We start from the raw sequence: 22,070 nt of genomic DNA, 5'->3' as shown, positions 1-22,070 counted from the left end.
AAATTGTTTCAAGGTTTTAATTCCTGTTTTAATACGTTTTGATATAAGCCACCCAGAGATGGAAGTTTGGAGCAGCATACAACTATAATTAGAGATAAATAAACAATTAAAGTTCCCAAGATGGTGCTTTGGCATTGGCAGCACCCATGTCAAGCAGGCCAGGTTCATCACAGGTATGCACAGTCATTTGCCTCCAATTCACTACAGTATTGCCTCAGGTAAGTCTATTATAGAGGGGAGTTTTGAAACAATATCAAGTTGTGCTGAATTTAAAGGATTGTACTATATTCATTATCACAGTAATAACATGCTGCAGCTGTTCTCCAGAGATTAGCATACACATTTGGATAATGTGATAAAAGACCAAGCCGAAATAGAATTTATGTAACACTTCTCTGCAGGAGCTCATGTCTTCCTGGCATGAGGTGAGGAGGAGTTTAACTTGCTCTTTGTAAAAAGAGAAAACAAGAAAGAGAAGCCTCCAGAGTCCTTGAATTTGGAAGCGAATCTGATGGCAGGTAGCTAGGCATATGGTAGCAATGGTACTCATCTTTCCCAAGAGCAAGTAATACAGTGTAAAATGAATTACTCAGAGGGCAAAGTCAGCACTAGACTGCTTCAAGGGAATGGAAGAATAAAGATATGTTCAAGCTTGTTAAGCTGAGCCAAGAATACAGAAAGGAATGGCAATAGCAAGGGCAGGGGCAAAATACTGAAATAAAATGCACATTGCTCATTAGGAGCATTTTGGAGGTCTACCAGTCCAGGACCACACAAGAGGTTGCATTCACTGGAGAAAACCAACCTTTCACTTTCAGGCTGATTTCACAGCTAACCTTACTGTGGCAGTCGCTGCTTTCACCAAATTCTTGTTGCTGGTAGCACGTGCAGAAGCAGTCATATTTTGGGCCTGCATAAATCTGCACACTTTGGTCCAGTGCACACAGGTTGTAGCCCCAGATATGGACACATATCTCCATCCTCATCAACAGGCTGATATGGACACATATCTCCATTCAGTTCCATGAGGGCTCAATGAGCATCTCAATCCTGTCCAGATGATGCCAACTGCCAAAAGAGAAAGTGTTCCAACTTCATGTCTAAGACAAAAGTTAAATAGCATACTATATCATATAAAATACAAAATGCACAATAACCACCAAGATACCTTAGGATCCCCACTGCCACAAAACAATGATGAACTAAGAAAAATCTCACTTTGAGTTGTAGATGCTGGTCTTCCTAACATCTTTCATTTAAAAAAAAAAAAATCAGTGTATAGCAAGGCCTAAAGTTACTAAAGCTTTTAGATACTTGTCATGCCACCTAGGCCAGTAGGGTAGCTCAGCAGCTCTTTCCTAGAGACATGGTGGTGACTTCTCTCTACCCATCTCTTTCACCAGCTCTTTTTTAAAATGGACAAAGGCTTGAAGTTTTTAAACAGCAGCATCTATTTATTTAAAACATTCCTATCCCACCATCACTAAAACAACTTCCAAGGCAGATAAAAAGAAGAGTTAATAATGGACATATGCAATAATGGAAGACCAACAAGAAAACAATCTTCAGCAAAATCAGCCAAAAAAATAGCAAGAAAAGCATTGAAAGGTACACTTAGAAATCAACAGAGGAAACTGGTATGTCAATTTCTACCTGCCATGCATCTGTTAAAGACACATGACCTCCACCTGTAAAAAAAGAGAGGCAGCCCTATACCTATCAATTGACACACCTTGAAAGGAGGGAAGCCCCGTTTCCTCAGCCTAATGTGCAGGGGGAATGGGAGTACCTAGCACCCCTAGGGAATCCCTCAAATGGAACACACAGGACTCCCCTAAGCAGACACCCAATATGGCAACATTTCTCCCTCCCATCACATGGATCTCAGCTAACAGATTCAGCTTATATAAATAAAGGCAGAGTGCTGGTGTTGATGCTGGAAAACAATAGCAAAGGAGCAACCTCTCCAACATCTCTAATGGTGTAAACTAGCTGGCCATTTGGCTCCACTGTTTACAATGGCTTTTCTTCTATCCCCATGTATCAATATACTTGCCAGCTGAGGATAACACTTCATGCATCTGAGAAAGTGGACTGTAGCCCACAAACACGTATGCCACAATAAACCTGTCCGTCTTTAAGGTGCCACAAGACTCTTAGTTGCTTTCCTTGCAACAGACTAAAGGGACGTTGCAACCAAGTGAGAAAATAGTCTCCCAGTTCTTGGTTTATTTGAAGTGCATGTTTTAAAAGCTTTTTTAAAAAAGCATCTTACTAGCAGTCCAATCAATATCAAGAATATAGAAGAGCTATTGCTAAAGGGAAAAATGTAATGTAATTTGTGCAATCATGCAGGAGGGAGGAAAATAACCACTCTGCTTTGGACATGTGAAAGACAAGGGCAATCAGTGGGGCTTCTGGAGGCTTACGGAATGATGTGAAAGAGATGAAGAGCATGCAATTAAAAGTGAGTGTAGCAAAGCAGCTCTTGTTAATTATACACTAAAAGGATTGGAATTAACTAACCTGTGGATGCCATTGATGCGACTATAATCAGTCATCAGTAAAAGTGCTCAGCAAAAGGAAAAAGACCTTTTTTTTAAAAAAAGGACACTGATAGTAAAAAAAATACTTTAAACACAAAGACACAGCTAGTCAAGAGCTCATTTGGGATTGTCAAAACATAATAGTGAGGCAATAAGACCAAAAGATATGCACCATGCCAGAGCTTTCAAGGCACTTGACCCCTTTCACTGTGATCCGGCTCGCCAACATTCCTTGGAATAGCACCGGAAAGCAAAGTGCTTACTGTCACATCACAAAAGAATAACAGACAATTGATATTAAAATTATTACTCATTTAGATAGCACTTTTAATGGGCAAAGACTTATTCATTCATTTGATTTCTATATTGCCGTTCCTAAAGTGTCTCAGGGCAGTTTACACTAAAATAAAAAAATACATAACAATTAAAATTAAAAATAAAAAAAAACAATTTAAAAGCAGATTAAAATTAAAACCAGATGTCATTAAAAGCCAGGCTAAAAAGATGGGTTTTTAAGGATCTCCTGAAGGCCTCCAAGGAAGACAATCCTCTCACATCCACGGGAAGTGCATCCTACAACTTAGGGGCGACAACTGAGAAGGTCCAGTCCCAGGCGCAACCATATGAACCAGTGGCACCCGAAGATGGACCCCTCCCGATGATCTCAATGAGCAGTGGGGGTCTTGTAGAGAAAGGCGCTCTCCCAGGTAACGCCAACCTAAGCCAGTCAGGGCTTTAAAGATATTAACAAGAACTTTGTACTTTGCCCGGAAACATATCAGCAGCCAGTGCAACTGTTTAAGAACAGGCATAATATGATCTCTCCAGGGTACCTCACAGCCCAATCTGGCTGTCGCATTTTGAACTAACTGAAGCTTCCGAGCTACATAGAGCTCATTGCAGTAGTCTAATCTGGAGGTTACCAGCAGGTGTACCACTGTTTTCAGGTCATTCTCTTCAAGAAATGGGTGGAATTGTCAAATCAATCACAGCTGGTAAAAAGCACTCCTGGCAAAAAGCCCCAATGTGAAGCACCACGGTGAGACCTGAGAACAAGAGCACTCCTAAGCTACAAATCTGTTCTTCTGGGGGAGTGTAACCTCGTCCAGAACAGGAAGTTCTATTCAGGCTTGCAGATTACAACCTCGCAACAGTGAGGACCTCCATCTTGTTTGGATTCAGCTTCAGTTTATTATTTATCACCCAGCCCATTCATTTTAAAGGGCTAACACCATTTTCTGATATTGATGACAAGGAGAAACAGATTTGGGTGTCATCAGCGTATTGATAACACCCAGTACCAAATCTGTAGTCACTGGGCCCCAATCACCATCTTGATTTCACAGGACTCTGCCAACAGTCCCATGTCTATAAAATGGTGGTGCTTTTGGCTTCATTCATAATATAGGATCAAATTCAAATAAACCTAACCCCTCAGCGTCTTAATGATTGGTTTGCATACTTTACAGCTCCTTCTTCAACCAGCTACCCTTACAGTCTGCCCTGGAAGTTGCCAGGGGTGCTTTTTATCACTTTCAGTTGATATAAGCTAAACCCATTTCAGAAGGAAAGTGACCCTAAAACAGTGGTACATACACTGCTAACCCTCGAGGCTTATGTGGGGCTGCCGTTGTAAGTAGTCCAGAAACTACAGTTGGTGCAGAATTTGGCGGCCAGCCTGGTCTCCGGGATAGCCTGGAGGGATCACATAACACTGATCTTAAAAGAACAGCACTGGCTGTCATATGTTTCCAAGTGAAATACAAAGTGCTGGTTATTACTTAGAAAGCACTGTTATTAACCTTTATTACGGTCAGAGACCAGCATAAAATTACATGTTAAATGAGGGTGATACTAAAAGGACTAATAAAGAGTACAAGTTAAAAGTTACATGTTAAAAAAATACAGGAGGATAACGTGACTGCAAATACGATGATAAATATTGTAAAAAGGCTAAAATTATAGACAATTGCAATTTAAAAAGAAACAAGCTAAAATAGATAAAAATTACATATATGCACATTAATACTAAAGAACTAAAACAGCTAAAAATCAAATAATACTATTTCTATTATAAAAATGCACAGAGAAGATAAAAAGGGAAGTATAAAATGGTAAAATCCAGATTAAAAATTATAAAAACCAATAAAAAGCAGTAAAAGACAAGAACAGGGGAGGCATGGGCAAGTGCAAGGTCAACCCAAAGTCATCGGGAATCAGATTAAGGCTAAAAGGGCTCACAGCCTATCATCCTCCGATGAATGCTGATCGCAGCCGCACAGTATCTGGCAACAATATTTGTGATGGCAGGCTTCATGTCAGAGAGTAACCAGAAGCTGTAGAACTGTCTGGAACATCCCAGGAACTTGCTTAACAATGGGAGAATGAGAAAGGCACGAATGTCTCTATAGAATGAGCAGAATAAGAGGACATGCTCAGTAGTTTCGATCTGTCCTGAGCCACAGGGGCATAGTTGCTCTGCAAATGGGATCCTTCTATAATGGCCCTCTAGTACTGCTGAGGGGAGGCCATGGCAGCGAGCCAAGGTGAACGCCTTTCTGTGATTTGGGATCTCCTATTGGGTAAGATATACTGCAGGAGAGGTGGTATATTTAAGTCTCTCACCAATATAAAATATTGGGACACTACTGAGATCAGTTTGGCGCTCAATGTCTGTAATGCACTGCTTGATGGTTGCTTTTGCCTGATTGTAGCCCATATTGAGCAGGAACAGTGGGGAGAGGCCCAGGGTAGCTAATTTTGCCTCATTTGTCTGAGCCCAACTAGATTGGTAGTCATCATGAAGGGCAAGACCAATTGGGCAAAAGAATAGTCTGAGCCAGTAGCAAAGAGTGGCCACTCACCTCCTAGCCTCAATCTTGATCTGGCCTATCTCCAGTAGCAGAGTGGCATTGGAGACACATCTCGGTACACAGAGCGCTGCCCTCAGGAACTTAGCTTGTACACATTCCAGAGTCACAATGTTGGGGAAAGGACCCAGTTGAGCGTCACAGAGGAGTTGAGCTAATGACTTGGCTTTGAACAGTTCAAGAGCTGCGGGTAGATAGTGGCCTCCTCTTGAACGCATGAATGGGAGGATAGAAAGCACTGAACAGCTTGGGCCCAGGGTATTTAAGAGAGTGCCTCCTTTGTCATGAACCCTCCCACCTATGACGATAATGCTAACTTGGCATTATCTGCTAACTTGGCATCGAGGCACGTTTTAACGTGGTGATTCTCTTTATTTAGCAGGGGGATAGTAACTGGCCCAGCCACCCCCAACACAGTACCTCCAGTGACTGTTGCTGGTGTCTGTCTTGTGTTTCTTTTTAGATTGTGAGTCCTTTGAGGACAGGGATCCATCTTATTTATTTGTTATTTCTCTGTGTAAACCACCCTGAGCCATTTTTGGAAGGGCAGTATAGAAATTGAATAAACAACAACAACCCAGTGGTAATTGGCGCCCTAGGTGCAATTCCAAAACAACTTGAAGAGCACCTGAACACCATAGGGGCCACAGAAATCACCATGAGCCAATTACAAAAAGCAACTTTACTGGGAACAGCCTATATTCTGCAACAATATCTATAATAACAGCAACAACATTGATAATAAAATCTAGCCATCCCAAGTCCTTGGGAAGGACTCGATGGCTGGATAAAACAAACCAGTCAATAACACCTGTCTGACTGTGTAAATAAATAATAATAATCTGGGAAGGTCTGGTTATGGCTACCATCGGCTCATTTGGTGGCTACTTGGGACTGGGTTTTCTCTCTGGCTGCCCTGGGCTCTGGAATGAACTCCCTGTTAAATCTGTGTTTCTCCATCTCTGGCTGTTTTAAAAAGACCTTTAAGACATACCTGTTTTCTCAGGTTATTAATCGGTTTTATATCATGATTGTTTTAATCATTTTATCCTGTTTTTATATTTGTTGTATTTTAACTTATGTACACTGCCTAGGGATGTACATGTTAGGCAGTATAGAAATAAGATAAACAAACAAACAGATATTGAACCTTGCACCCAACACATGTTGAGTTGAAAAATGACATATATGCAGCTATTTCACACAGAGAGTGAACCTGTGCAGAAATGCACACAAACAGGAAAAAAGTAAGTGTTCCCCATCTGAGATATTGATTATTTTATTGATTGATTAGGTGCCATCAAGTCAGTGTCGACTCTTAGTGACCACAAAGATATCAATCAATCAATCATCTTTATTATGATCAAAGACCAGCACAGGAAACCACATAAGATAGATTCTCTCCAGGATGATTTGTCTTCAACTTGGCCTTTAAGGTCTCTGAGTGGTGCATTAATTGCTGTTGTAATTGAGTCCATCCACTGTGCTGCTGGTCGTTCTCTTCTTCTCTTTCCTTCAACTTTTCCCAGCATTGTGGACTTCTCAAGGGAAATCTTTGCATAATGTGCCCGAAGTATGACGGTTTGAGCCTGGTTATTTGTGTCTCGAGTGAAAATTCTGGATTGATCTGTTCTATGATCCATTTGTTCATTTTCCGGCCTGTCCATGGTATCCCCAAAGGTCTTCTCCAGCACCAAAGTTCAAAAACACCAATACTTTTTCTTATCCCACTTTTGTGCTTAATTATATGAGTTTTTAATGACCTGCTGGTTTGACCCACATAAATAAGTGGACAAGAGCAAATGATAATATAAACAACTTGAGACGAAAGGCAATTTGTGAAGGATCTTGATATAACTGAATGACCATTGTTGGGACTGACAAATTGCTTGATCTGCAAAGACTGAAAACAGCAAGAACAATGGCCACATCTAAAATGTCCTGTAGATCTAACATTTGAATGCATCCTAGTATGATTGATATCAGCGCTGGCAGGGAGGAGATATTCATAACTAATGGAGGTATTTTGGAAGCTCTTGTTGCAGCAGATCACTTTTTACTCTGTTGAAAAGACAAGCCACTCTGGCAAGTGGTTGATTGCAGTCAAAACATCTCCGACTGGACGTACACTTCTCCTCTACAGACTCTATTCTACAATTGTGGCCATGGTGATAAGCAAGCACTGAGATGCATGCACCTGAATTTTCTCTCTCTAAAGCAGTATCTATACATTCATGTGATTGGTCCAATTGAATTAGAAATGTTGAGAGAATCTCTCAACAAGAACAAAAAAATCTATCCAGATCACTGGAAAGGTTTATTCAGGATATTCCATCCCCCCACCCCACCCCTAAATTAAACTGTCATAAAGGAAAGACTTTTTCCCTCCCCAAGGTTATTAAATTTAACATGATCATGTATTTAAGAGAATGTAGTTAAACTCTCTTCTGGCTTAACTTCACCAAAGTCAATAGCGTTGCAATGCCAACAGAAATTTTCTCTCAGCATAGCTAAGTTTATGACAATTAAAGAGTATTATTTTTGGATGGAAATACTTCCGTGGATTGTAAAATGTCAACAATAATTAGCTATTTAAACAGACCATAATCTTCTAGAAGCCATTCTCAGAAAATCTCAGCATGTAATACACCCTCTGGGTTTACAAAAAGATGCAGAGAGATATATTTATTAGACATGAAACATAAATCTAAGACATATCAGTATTATTTTCAAGGTTTTTAAGAGCGCTGATGGAACACTGAAGACAAGAATGGAGGAGAAAAGGGTTTCAAGTATCAGTTGCTTTATGCTCACCATTCCTGAGTTTAGAAAGTTTCAGGCTGTTTTACAGGATTAGTTTCCTTTGAGATTGGAGAGCACTGAAGACTTTGTAGTGTCTTTAGCAATAAACTGTTTGTTCACAAATATACAGGCTGAGCAGAGAGATGCCCTCAAAGCAGCATCAGCACCTCTGCAGCCGCAGGCTCCAAACTCACAGAATTGGGCAAATTCAGCTGCCAAACTGCTTTTATTTACCTCTGGCCAAACTCTGTCCATGGGTATAGGAACATAGGAAGATGCCTTATAATGAGTCAGACCATTGGTCCATCTAGCTCAGTATTGTTTACACTGACTGGCAGCAGCTCCACAAGGTTTCCAATCAGTCAGGAGTCTTTCCCAGCCCACCCTGGAGATGCCAGGGATTGAACCTAGGACAAAGCAGATGCTCCAGCACTGCGCTACAGCCCCAACCCTACACTTAGACTAAGCAAAAGAGGTCCACCCAGAGCCTCTCCCAACCCTTGGAAGGAGTGAATAGACCATCCAAAATGCCCACATCGATGGGATGTCTTGATTGCTCATTAATAGAACACCAGCCAAACCCGGGCTAAGGGAGCCAAGCCAGGTTTTGGCTGGTCGTGAGACCCAACGGGTGCCATGCAGTTCCCAGTGGTGGCGTGGTGGCAAACCCTCTTAAGTGGCCTGCTGCGTAACCTGGGTTTCAGGCACAGGAGTGCCCGAAAAGTGGCTACAGCTACCGTGTATCAATGAGGCTCCACAGTGCACTGACTCATGAGTAGCCTCCCAGCTGCACACTTGTGCGGTGCCTTATGGGACTTCCAGGGGTTGAGAGAACCCCGAACCCCGCCGCCCCAACCAGCTCCGTGACGGAGCCGGTAATTGTCTGGGCGGCTGATCCGGCGGCCAGATCATCTGCGGGGAGACCGGGTCAAACCCACTCTCCCCGCACACACCCTTTAGGCTCTTCACACTGCTCGTGTGAAGAGCCTCATTGTTTTTTCTCCTCTCATGCCAGGCAGCCTTTGAAGCGTTATACAGTCTGATGCCTGAGATACAAGGCGGGTAGAGGGGAGGCTCTATTATATGCCAGCTCCTTCAGTTACAGTGTTAGAAGGCTGTGGGGGTGGGGGTGACTAGGCTGACATTCTGGGCCGGATTTCAAGAAGGGCACTGCTACCCCCTTCTCTGTCTGGGATGAGCGGAGTGGGCCAGGCCACGGGTGTGCTGTAGAGCTCTGGCCACAGGTTCCAGAGCATGGAGAGGAGGTCCTCCCAGGAAGCTGGTCTTGTGGTAGCAAGCATGACTTGTCCCCTTTGCTAAGCAGGGTCTGCCCTGTTTGCATATGAATGGGAGACTAGAAGTGTGAGCACTGTAAGATCTTCCCCTCAGGCGATATGGCCACGCTAGAAGAGTATCTGCACGCTTGTATGCAGAAGGTTTCAAGTTCCCTCCCCAGAATGTCCAAGATAGTGCTGAGAGAGATTCCTGCCTGAAACCTTGGAGAAGATGCTGCCAGTCTGTGTAGACAATACTGAGCTAGATGGACCAATGGTCTGACGGTATATATCAGCTTCCTATGTTCCTAAGCCACAGTTTATAGTTGCCTTTCACATCACTGATTCCAGGGCAGATTAATTCAGCTTATATTTCCTTGACACCAACATTGGCAAAGAATTACTTGTGGTTGTCACGATTCTTGGCTGCTGGTATTTTTTATTTCCAGCCAATCCTGGCAAGATTGACTTCTGGGGGAGAATAGGTCTTTTAATTTGAATGGGACTACTCATGAGCAATTACTCTGTATGTGAACCAGTGACTGCAGTAGCTTACATTTAATTGTATGTGTACCTACCTACCTATCTATGGGGTAACTAAGCTGAAACATTGAGACAGAAGGGATACACTTGTTTTAAAAAGGATGAGAACCCCCTGTTCTAAATAAAATTAAAGTTCACACATGCATACACAAACAAATACACACATTTGTCTGCTAACTGGGCAAAGAGGCACCTTACAAATTGGTGGTCTTCTTTGTAGGCCCAGCCGGCAGAATGGCAGGGGACCCACAAGAGAAGACTGCCACGGGGCAGGTTGGTGGCTGCTATGTGAACTCTGGAAAGAGAGCCAGCTACCTGCCAGCAAGTGGGAAGCATGTGAGGATGGCGACCCATAATGGATGCTCCAGCTGTGCCCCTTGCTACACCTAGGGAGATGTGAGCAGGCTGCCCAAGCCCTCCCCTTGTCACAGCTTCAGGTAGCACAGCTGAGGGCAGCAAAGGACGAGGACAGCAGCTAACTGCTTCAGAGAAGGAATCTCCCACTACCTGAGATGGGGAAAGGGAAAGCCCCGTATCCCTGCCAGAGGGCTAGAGGAAGCCTCTTTAAGATGGACAGTGATAACAGTGGCAGGGCTGTGGACGTAAAAAGCTCCGGGATGTAAGAGGAAGGGAAAAGAGGGAGTGCTATTAACACCACTTGGATACGTGTCTTTAGACATGAAAACACCTGCAGAATAAACCAAGTGTAGCAAGCAAGGTCTCAGAGGACGAATAGGATTCTCCTGGTGTAAGCCTGGTGTAAGCCCCAAGAAATGACAAGAATAGACAAGGAAACTAGAGCATTCTGCATATCACTTATGGAGCCCAGACATGCTCAGGAGCCATTTGCCATCAAGCTGCCTCCCTGGTGACGAGGGAAAGAGGACCTGACACACATATTTAGCAGGGGGAGACAGAGTAACTATCCTCTTAGTCCTAGCATAGCATCTCTCCAGTGGCTGTTGTAACCCCTGCTAACTGGGCAAAGAGGCACCTTTTTAATGTGGCAATTCTCTTTATTCAGCAGAGGGAGAGTAACTGGCCCTATCCATCCCCCAGCACAGTACCTCCAGTGACTGTTGCTGGTGTCTATCTTACATTTCTTTTTAGAATGTGAGCCCTTTGGGGACAGGGGACCATTTTTTAAATGTATTATTTATTTTTCCTTATAAACTGCTTTGTGAACTTTGTTTGAAGAGCGGTATATAAATATAGCAGTAGTAGTAATATAGTAGTAGTATTTTTAATCTATATTTGTGTTTTAATATCAATTAAAACTATTAACAGGAAGAATTGTGCTGGGTCGAGCCAATATCTCTGTTTTCTTCATTCCCTATGTACTCAAGTCTCCTTTCCTTAAGACCCAGCTTGGTAAACCTTCATCTGTAACTACTGATGACCAGCGACAGAGAGGAGCCTTCCTTAAGGTTGGGCTAGCACTAATAAATAGCAATAGCAATAGCACTTACATTTCTATACTGCTCTATAGCTGGAAGCTCTCTAAGCGGTTTACAATGATTTAGCATATTGCCCCCAACATTCTGGGTACTCCATCTAATGCTTCCATCTCCCCATGCCCAAGGTCTTTTGTGGCCAGCAGAGAGGGAAAGGTGGGGAGGGAAAACAAAGGGCAGAGTGCTGAAAGGTCATTATGTAGATGGCTTAATTCTATATAGGTATGTTATTAACTCTGCTTTGCAGCAAATGTGAATAAATTAGTGGATATAGGTATGTCCATTTTGGGAATATAGGTAGACATGCAATTGCTCCCAGCATAGGATGGAAGTGGAGTTGTCTCTTAGCATGTACTAGGTTGAGTACATTGGGTCATTTTGGAGAAAACATAAGGCTCTTATGATTAACATGGGTAACCATATGTCTCCCCCCAACCCAACCTTGAGGCAAATAGTAGGGTTTTTTTTGTGTGTGTGTGTGGGGGAGTTCATCAGGAAAACAGCACATGGAAAAGACTGGTTATATACCCCTCTCCTGTGCCCAGGTCCTGAGCCTCCCCCACCCTCTCATTCACACCCCTCTGGTGTATGTATATATATGTGTGTGTGTATGTGTGTGTATAATCAGTTCAAAAAGACTGAAATGCAATGATGTCTTTTGTAGTTTGGCCTCAGGGCCAGTGATTTTATGACCGAGAAGGAAAAAATGCATAAGTTAGAACCAACCCTAATAAACTTTGGACAACCAAATTATAAGACGTTTCACAACTATGCCTTCAGCTGCTTGCACACTTCTATTTGTGCCACTCAGCAATATTTTGAGGAAATGAGAGAGTTACAGTTAGCAATACATTAGCAGCAATGACACCATTGCACCTTAGAGACTCCGGGCTGGAGAGAGAGCAAAAAGCTGAACAATTCTGCTGAAGGATTGTTCTGAAACACTGCCACCTTGTGCCTAGTTGGAGAAAACACAACATAAAGCAACTTTATAATTAGTGAATGCTAATACTGATGGATTTGTCATCGGGTCAACGATCATACTGTAGCAAACTAATCCAGGCAAGCTGGATCCCCATGTACAACTACCTATAGTCTGGTCCTTATCATTCACTCCTGATCAAGCAGCCCTGATCACATGAGAGAAGTCTCTAAACACCCCAGATTTTAAGTATACGATTGACAGATATGCTTTCTGTATGCACATATCTTGTATAACAATATCTTTGAGAACTCAGGTAGACAACATTGTGGCATCTGGGTCAGACAGATATGAGTGTGAAAATATGGTCTGGCAGTGGGCCACTATGCCGTGTGATCTAGTTATGCTTGGTTGGCAGAGGTATTTGCGGGGTCTAGGAAAAGAAAGCACCTGCAAACCTCCAGCCACACTAGGCCATTCTCCCTGCCTGTTATCTCAGACATATCCACTGTCCTGTTTTGCTCTTCATTCATCCTGCCAACTGTAACCTGTCCAGCTTCTTCTCAACCTGGATCTAGCTGTTCACCCTTATAGACACGGTAAGCACCCTTCCTCATTTCTTCCTTCCACTGCTACTTGTTCTACACGAGTGGAGCCCAAGGTTGTCACCTTTGTAATACAGGGTGGGGGGGGGAGTCCCTTTCCAATATCTATATTAATGCTGGTGTTTGTTTTACTCATTCCCTGTGTGGTGGGAAGTTCAGGCCAGTCTTTAGAGGGCATGTTTCTTTTGAAAGAGAGAACACTGGAGGTGTTCTCTTCTGGAGGAGAGCTGGTCTTGTGGTAGCAAGCATGACTTGTCCCCTTAGCTAAGCAGGGTCTGCCCTGGTTGCATATGAAAAGGAGACTACATGTGGGGGCACTGTAAGAGATTCCCCTCAGGGGATGGAGCTGCTTTGGGAAGAGCATCTAGGTTCCAAGTTCCCTCCCTGGCATCTCCAAGATAGGGCTGAGAGAGGGTCCTGCCTGCAGCCTTGGAGAAGCCGCTGCCAGTCTGTGTAGACAATACTGAACTAGACGGACCTATGGTCTGACTCAGTATATTGCAGCTTCCTATGTAGGATGTCATCATAGCAAACTGTTTGTTTACTGTTTGTACTGGAGTTGCAAGCCTTGCAGGGGATTCACATGGAGTACAGGCAGCACCAGTACCCCAGCAATCTGTCCTTAGTTCCCTGCTAACTGTGTAAAGAGGCACCTTTTAAAATGGTGGCTGTCTTATTTAGCAGGGAAGCAACTGTCCCTGTTCAACCTCCAGTGGTAGTTGCTGGTGTCTACCTGGAGTTTCTTTTTAGATTGTGAGCCCTTTTGGGCCTTCTTATTCTTTCTTCTATGTGAACCACTCTGAGAAGTTGTTGTTGCTGTTGTTGAAAAGCAGCATGTAAATATTCATCATCTTATCCAGACCAGCAAGCACAGAGGAATCCTCGCTGCTTCTTCAACTCTCTAATAGCTCTAATAGCTTCACACTACCAGTAGCATTCAAGAGTACGCAGCATGTGCACGCTACATGGGGGCCAACACTACCTGTGCACCAACATATTGTGCAGAAGCTGTCTAGTAGGAGTCTGTTCTACATAGAAATCACAATATGTTGCAAGTGCATTCTCTTTCCAAAATGGTGGTGCTCTTAAAAAATAAGGTTGTTGTTATTGTTGTTATTATTATTATTATTACATTTATATCCCGCTCTTCCTCCAAGGAGCCCAGAGCGGTGTACTACATACTTGAGTTTCTCTTTCACAACAACCCTGTGAAGTAGGTTAGGCTGAGAGAGAAGTGACTGGCCCAGAGTCACCCAGCTAGTTTCATGGCTGAATGGGGATTTGAACTCGGGTCTCACTGGTCCTAGTCCAGCACTCTAACCACTACACCACGCTCTTGCAGAAATTCCTGGGTCCATTGAGAAGTATGCAAGGCTTGGCAACTGGTACTCATCAGGACCAGTGATGTATTTGCAAATTCAGAAGTGCAGGCACTCTCCATGACAGGCCCGCTAGCCCTGCCCACCCCAACAGCCAGAGAAGTTCCGGCGCTCTGTCCCTGCAAATGCCCCCTCCACCACACCCCTGATTAGGACCCTGCCCTTCCCCTTGCATGTTATCCTTCCCCGTGCACTGCTCCTCGGAGAAAGACAATCTTCCTGTGCCTTTCCCTGCTCCAAGTTTCCTGCAATCTGCCATTCGTTCCCAGTCCTTTTCTCCAGCTTGGAGAGGGGGTCAGGATTCATCACTGCAGCTTGCTGGGCTTCAGAGGCACACGGAGAGCCTTCAAAACTCAGCACAACTGTGGAAATGATCTCCAGTCTCCCACCAGCTTCAAGGTAGAGAGGAGGGCTGGGCAATCTGGTTTGGCAACTGGGCATCAGAGGGAAGAGGGAGCAAGGGGCTTCCCTGTATAGTTGCAGAGTGCTTCCAAAGCACAGGGCATAATTGGGGATACCACCTGCCACCTCCCCAGCTGTACAGTTGGAAGAAAGGCCAAGGCTTGACTTGCCATGGTCGCCTATGTCTATCTATTATAAATTGCAGACTCTCTAGGACAAGATTTGTGTCACATCTTCTTTGTTTCTTGCAGCACCCACACCATCCCTGCTGGGGCTAAAAAAACATTTAAATCCTTTCAAAATCAATTCCTGGTGAGTTTCCCAGAACGCAAGGGGCTTTAATGCTTGCCTGGGTTGCAGCTCTCCATTGTACGGAGAGGTGGGAGCTCTGAGATTGCATCAGTAGGGTTCATTCATCTCTCACTGGTGTTTTATCTCTGTTCCTAACCCCCCTGTGCACTTTGTGTCTCCAAAATAAATTTTGTCCTATAACATTCTGTACTGATGCATATCTTGAGCCACTACTCTGGCTCCAGGTCACCTTTGAACAACAAATTAATCTTCTTCCTTTGATTTTTTCCTCTCTTTTTTTGGTAGTTTATTCTCTCCACATCTCAGATAGCCAATTCTAGCCACCAAGCAGAAATACCCTGAGAAGAAGCCTAATAAAGAAGATACATTTAATAAGCAACTCCTGCAAATATATTCTGTTACCAACTAAGGCTGGAAAGAAGAAGAGAGGAGAAAAGGAATTGGAAAACTGCCATTCGCTATGCACTGTTGAAGCGACAAAACAGAGAGGATAAAGCAGATGAGAAAAATACATGGTTGTAAGTCTGGGAAAGTTATGAGCCATGGGCACTGTGCCATTGCATGCTGAAATGGATTTTGAGTAAGTAGTGGATTGCTCAGTCCATGGCGTCTTATATTCATATGAAGCTGCCCTATATTGAGTCAGACCATTGGTCCATCTGATTCTTACCTAATATCATCTGCTCTGACTGGCAGCAGCACTAAGATCTCAGACAGGGTCTTTCCCAGCCCTGTTACTGAAGACCAGGGTTTTTTTTTGTTTTTTTTAAACTGAGATACCAAGAATGGAAGAATCCAAGATCTTCTGCAAGGAGAGCATATGTGATATCCCTGGGCCATGTCCCTCATCAGGGATGGAGAATAAACACACATTTTTGGTAGGTGGATGTCGGCCCATAGTGATTGGTTCACAGAGTTTCAGTACACCTGTTAACTGGACACATGTGGTCCAGGGTTTCTATGCCTGGAACACAGTTAGATAAAGCCACTAATTCCATGCCTACTAATAATTCCTAGACATTGTTAGTGAAAATTATATAAATCACATGTGAATGACAATCAACATGACAACTGATTTCAGGCGTCCCCAATTGATACTGACCCACAGGGTATATTCTTCAGAAATTGCTCCAAAATTAGTACTATGTGAAATACTCCATAGCAGCTTCACTTATCATTATACTGGCACAATTGTGCCAGTTTTCAACGATCCACCATCAGAAGCCCTGAACATTCTATTGCTAATAAAATCAAGACCATTTGTCTGATCTACCTGGCCATCAGCACACATTCACTAGGTGACAAGAGACACCTCCCTTGCAAATTTGGTAAACGTGCATTGGCAAATGGCTTAGAAAGAGCAGTTTAAATGTTTTGAACAGGGGTTTAAAGGGTAGTCAACATTTTTTCAGACCGAAGTGGTACTTAAATGATTTTGTAGTCCATTTGCATAGTTTTAGACTTTAGTCTGCATGCCAGAAAAGTGCCTTTTGTATATCCCTCTGGGGCCAAATCACTGGCAATTTCAGAACTGATCCTCAAAGTTGTGTTTTAAGAGGCAGAAAAATGCATCTTCAGTGCTAACAGAGTCTGTGCAGTAGCAAGCTTGAGGTTAGTGCCCACAGTGCTTCCCACAATCAACATGGCAGCTGACTCATCGCTCTGCCTCTCCAGCTGCCCCCACTCTGTTCCTCTGGCCACTCAATCCTTCCAGGGCCACACCACCATACTCCACCGCTGGCCCAGTGTAGCCTCCTTGTAGCCTCCTGTCCTCTCTGTAGCCTCCTTGTCCTCTCTGCAATGCCCTTCCAGCAGCCTAGCTACTAGCGCTGATTGTGCACCGGGTGGGACAGTGGCCGGCTTTCCTGCCAGCTGCTCCATTCAGGTGCATGCCCCTCAGGCGTTCAGGTGTGCACACTGCCCCAGCTCCCTGCCCTGTCAAGCCAGCGTTCCTGGGCGGCTGCCCTGGCCTCAACCCCTGCCCCCCCGCCCCCGGACTCAGATGGCTTCTGTGCATGTGCGGACATGCGCAGAGGCCATCTGAGCTCTGGGCAGCCAGCAGGGAACTCTGCCTTGCCCAGGCTGAGACACACATCAGAATTGGTGGGCTGTGTTTGTGTGTCTGTGAATGGCTGCAGAGTGTGTGTGTGTGAGAGAGAGAATGGCTACATCACTTGTGTACACTATTTTGCTGATAACACCATCTTGAAGGAAATTAAATCAAGCAGGAGAACTGTGAGGTTTCTGGGAAATTTCTCTGGAGATAATCTGGAGTTCTGGATGCAGTTAAATGTTAAAGCATTTCTTTTGTCCCATTATCATTGTTGTTTGTGTGTAGTTTCAGGGTTTTTTTCTTAAGAAAAGGGAAAAATGAAATAGAGGTTTAAAGTGAACACAAATTACCTGCTTCCTTATTCACTGCTGAATAATCACAAGGCAAGATCACACTGTCATTATTACTAAATCCACTAATTTCATTTTTGTGTTTTTTCAGGCAGTGGAGGAGGGGGTAGGGAGTGTGACTTTATCTTAGTTGAAGGTTTTACAAAGGTTACCAAAGGAATACCAAAGGTTTTTGGTATTCAAATCAGGAAGTTCTACCTTGTGCTTCGGGTAAGCTCTTCCCCATTGTGCCTAATCAGATTTTCCTTTTTAAAACACCTGGAAATTCAGTAATCCAAAAAACTTTGGTTTAAAATGAGAGTTAAACTGCTTTATATTTTCAATTGTGCTCTAAAAAGAATTGAAATTGCAAGTTAAGGTGCCCATCTTAACTTCCACACTATATAAGCTGTAAAGACTTTATACAGTCTGATATATGATGATCGCTTTAGAAATGAGGTTCCATACTTTGCCTTGATCTTTCAGTTGGACATCGGGCTGAGGAGGGGTGCATCCAGGCAGTCATTTAACAAGTGCAGTTTCCCTAAGCACTTCCTAGAGATGCCCCTGATGAATTTTTGCCTGATGCATCTCTGATCAAGGCAAAGTGTGGGTGCATGGAACCTCGTTTCTAAATCTATTTTCATATACCAGACTGAACAAAGTCTTTACAGCTTATATGGCACAGATGTTAAGATGGGTACCTTAACTTGCAATTTCCATTCTTTTTAGAGAACGAGTTAAAATATAAAACAGCTTAACTCTCATTTTAAACCAAAGGTTTTTGGATTACTGAACATAATAATATCTGGTCACTAAATGAAACTGGAAAGAAACATTAGACACAGAACAATAGAGCGAAGGTGAAAAAGCTAAGTGGCCGAGCCCAGAAAAATTATTCTTCCATTGTAATACGTCACTGAGTTGTTTCCAGTGTACAATAGACTCAGAGTTTCATCAGCATTTCATTCATGGCCAGTTTCTGTGTGTGAGAAGGTACACTAAAAACAATCCCCCCAACTATCTTTGTCTCGTACGACTAATTTTAAAATTAATTTGGATTAATTTGCATCACATATTGTTTCATGTAAATTCTTACAAACCAGAATTGAGGAAATTGTGACAATGAATATGTTGGCAGCAACGCAAACACAAAATAAGCAGGACCAACAATACTTATGTTTGGTTAAAACAAAATAAATTAGGAAGATACATAGTTGCCATGTGACCATTTTCATCACATTTGGCAGTTATTTATCACCTCTGTGGAACAAATGTCTAAACTCCAATTTGTATTTATTTATTTAGCGAGCAGCAGGCTTCTGAGTCATTCTACCACACAGCGCCATCTGGTGATGCTATGAAAAGGAAGAGACAATTAAAGGCAGGATGCCTCTGAGTACCAGTTGCAGGAGAGTAACAGCAGGAGAGAGTGCATGCCCTCAACTCCTGCCTGTAGGCTTCCAGCAGCATCTGGTGCGCCCAGGGGTGGAGCCACCATTGGGCCAATGGGTTCAAAGAACCCGGGCCGTGCCCAATCAGGAGCCATGCCTTGCAGCCCCGACACACACACACCCGTGTCAGGTGTCAGACATGGGGGTGCTGGTTTAGCTCCCGAGCAGGGGCAGTGCAGCCCCCGTTCGAAAGTTAAATGGCCGCTGCACTCACGGCACGGCCAGGAGCGGCTTTTCTCTGCCTTTAAGGCAGGGAAGAGCCGCTCCTGGCTGCGCTGCAAATGCAGCGCCAGCCTAAGTAGCTCCTGAAGGGGTTGTGTGGCCCCTTCAGGAGTTAAATGGCCGCCGCTGCGAGCACAGCACCAGCCTAGGTAGCTCATGCAGGCGCCACGTGGCCAAGAGCCGCTCCTGGCTGCACTGCAAATGCAGCACCAGCCTTCATTTAGCTTCCGAAGGGGCCGCACAGCCCCTTCAGGAGCTAGACTCCATCTGCTGCCAAATGGAGCCTTGAGGCTCCGTTCGGGAGCCAGACCAAGCCCCCTGCATCTGACGTCAGATGCAGGGGCGTGGCTAACCCCCCATCTGACATTAGATGCAGGTGGCGGGGTGAGCAGGGCCGCTTTCGCGAACGCACATGGGCTACCGTCGGTTACGCTCCGCCACTGGGTGGGCCACTGTGTGAAACAGGATGCTGGACTAGAGGGGCCTTGGGTCTGATCCAGAAGGGCTATTCTTATGCAAACAAGCTCTGCAATTTTTCATCCCAAGTGATAAGACATAAATACCTTATATTCAGAACCCCAGAGCACACCGATATTGCACACTGCCTGTTTTATGAACACAAAAGCCTCATAAATAATGTACCTGGGAGCTTCATTCAGACTAAATAAAATTACAGGGAAATACCTAGAAAATTTCCTGCTCAGGGCTTCTTAAATTTGGTCAGAGTGGATTTCCTCATGTCAGCTCAGAAATAGCTAGAAGACCCTTCAGAGGAGCTAAATAAAGACAATAAAACCTCTAACAGCCTCCTGTTCTCTAGCAGGTTACTTCCCCACTGCACCATTGATTAGCTTCCCTAAAAGCATTCATATTCAGGGGTGGAGTATAGTCTTTTAATACATAAATATATATTAACATAAATTAAATTGGCATGGTAAAACTAGGAAAACTGTATTATAGCCAATTAATGTTATTGTAAATGGTTCCTGTTTTTCTTGCGTGTGTATTTGAACTTGGCATAGAAATGCCACAAACTGAGGCCCAATACAAGCTTGCAATATGGCTCTCCTTCTCCCACCTGCTCAAAGGACCTTATCTGTTTTGAAAAACTGGAAGATTAATTTGTACTCTTTAGCTCCTTTTGGTTTCCTTTGTTTAAGCTCCTTGATTTGCATTTATATCCAGATATGGTAGTATAACATGTATGTATATTCCTTATTGATGGTGCAAGAAATGCTCTTTAGACTCTCTCCCCGGTCTTTGAACTCTAGTGCTGGAAACCCAAGGCCTACCTTATGTACTCACATTTATTCTGGAGCCTGTAAACTCCATCAGCAGCACAGACTCCCCAACACACTCTGTGATTTCAATCTCCTTGATTATAATAGTGCTTGCCCTGCCCTTCTGCTGCCCCACCCAAGAACTCCTTCTGCTGGAACACAGGAAATACTGGTAGGAACTAAGGTACTCTGGGACTTGTAGTTCTTGAGAGAGCATGTCACACTTCCCTCTCCCTCACTCACTCAAACTGCAATGCTTTCTGACTCTCTTAAGGAGACTCTCGACTGAAAGCTTACTATTCAGGATCAGGGGCGTAACTATAATAGGGCAAGGGGAGACAGTTGTCTGGGGGCCCATTGGCTTGGGAGGCCCCCCAGAGGCAAGTCACATGACTGACTCCCCCAGCCGGACACCTGCCTGGGCGTCCTTCAGTTGTATTTATCCTACAAAATTGATGTGGGCGTTAAGACCTGGACAGCATGTCTTTCTCTAGTACCATTAAATGACTTGCATCGTCCACCTACGGACCCACTCCAACCTCGCTACACCCCTGTTCAGGATGTTGCTTGTGCCACAACAAGCCTGTTAGTCTAAAGTGCCACAATATTCATGTCTTGCTTCAAGTTCTTTGGTGGAATAGACTGCTCCTGTGGAATTTGCCACTAACTCTACAGGAGCGGAAAGTATTCTTCACCTGAAACTGACAAAAGCAGGCTGGTACCTGTTTGTTTTCTCCTGATAAATTTCTTTAAGTAAAAGACCTTCTTTCCCCGCATCTATCAAATAAACTTCCTTTAATGAACACTGCCCCCAATCAACTTAAGCAAAATTGGTTCCTCCAACCGCCAGAGGTCGCTGTGGGCCAGCTCTCGGCATCCCTGATGCGTCCAAAAAAATGTTTCACACAGCCTACCCCTTCCGGTACCATTTGGAATTTTCCATATGCGGGGCGTGAGTGGTAGAAGTCAATGTAAACGTTTTAATAAAACTGAGCACGTTAAAGTCTCCCTTCTGCTGCAGTTCTTTTAAATAATCATGCCCTCTCCCCTAAAATAAGGAATGCCAACTTGAGGCTTTACAGCTGTTGTTGGACAATAACTCTCATCACCCCCAGCCTCAATAAATTGCAGCTAAGGATGATGGGAGTTGTAGTCCAACAGCTGCAGAACCTCAGGCTGGTCAGTGGGGCCCTAAAAGCTGTCTCTCTTAACGAGCCCGCTTCCTTATTGGCTGCAGGAAGAGAAAGGTAGCTGGGCTATTATTGAACGTGGAAGGAAAGACCAGAGCAGATTATTTTTTTAAAAAAATTGCTATTCTGTTCTTGCTCCTGCATTTGCTCAGTCCAAATAATTATGCCCCGCTGTAATAATTTAAATAATTTGGTGGTGGCGGGGCGGACCCAACACAGAGTCTTGTCTTGTAGTAGCATCTAAGGACTAACAAATGTAAACTTCCGTGGCCTCAGTTCGCTTCATTAGATGCAGCAGAATCACGAAAGCTTATGCTATAATAAATGTGTCACTCTTTAAAATGCTGCAAGCGTCTTGGTTGTTTTGTTGTTACCCCTGACACGGTAGAGGACGTGAGACTTCCAAAGCACTGCGTCAAAAATGGAGGCGGGG

General features: G+C 43.9%; 1 long non-coding RNA gene across 1 annotated transcript in view; it reads right to left on the bottom strand.

Moving 5' to 3' along the window:
• The window catches only part of LOC128347173 (uncharacterized), a 50,708-nt gene extending 30,191 nt beyond the window's left edge, over positions 1–20,517 (bottom strand). Inside the window, exons 1-2 of the long non-coding RNA XR_008317417.1 lie at positions 20,460–20,517; positions 806–1,068 (exon numbers count right to left, since the gene is read on the bottom strand). This is a non-coding gene — a long non-coding RNA (uncharacterized LOC128347173). The remainder of the gene's footprint in view (positions 1–805; positions 1,069–20,459) is intronic.
• Between the last annotated feature and the right edge of the window lie 1,553 nt (positions 20,518–22,070).

The sequence above is a fragment of the Hemicordylus capensis genome, chromosome 2 (genome assembly GCF_027244095.1).
Source record: "Hemicordylus capensis ecotype Gifberg chromosome 2, rHemCap1.1.pri, whole genome shotgun sequence".
Classification (NCBI taxonomy): Eukaryota; Metazoa; Chordata; class Lepidosauria; order Squamata; family Cordylidae; genus Hemicordylus; species Hemicordylus capensis.
Note: the sequence above shows the minus strand (reverse complement) of the source record. Positions and strands in the feature narration are given on the sequence as shown.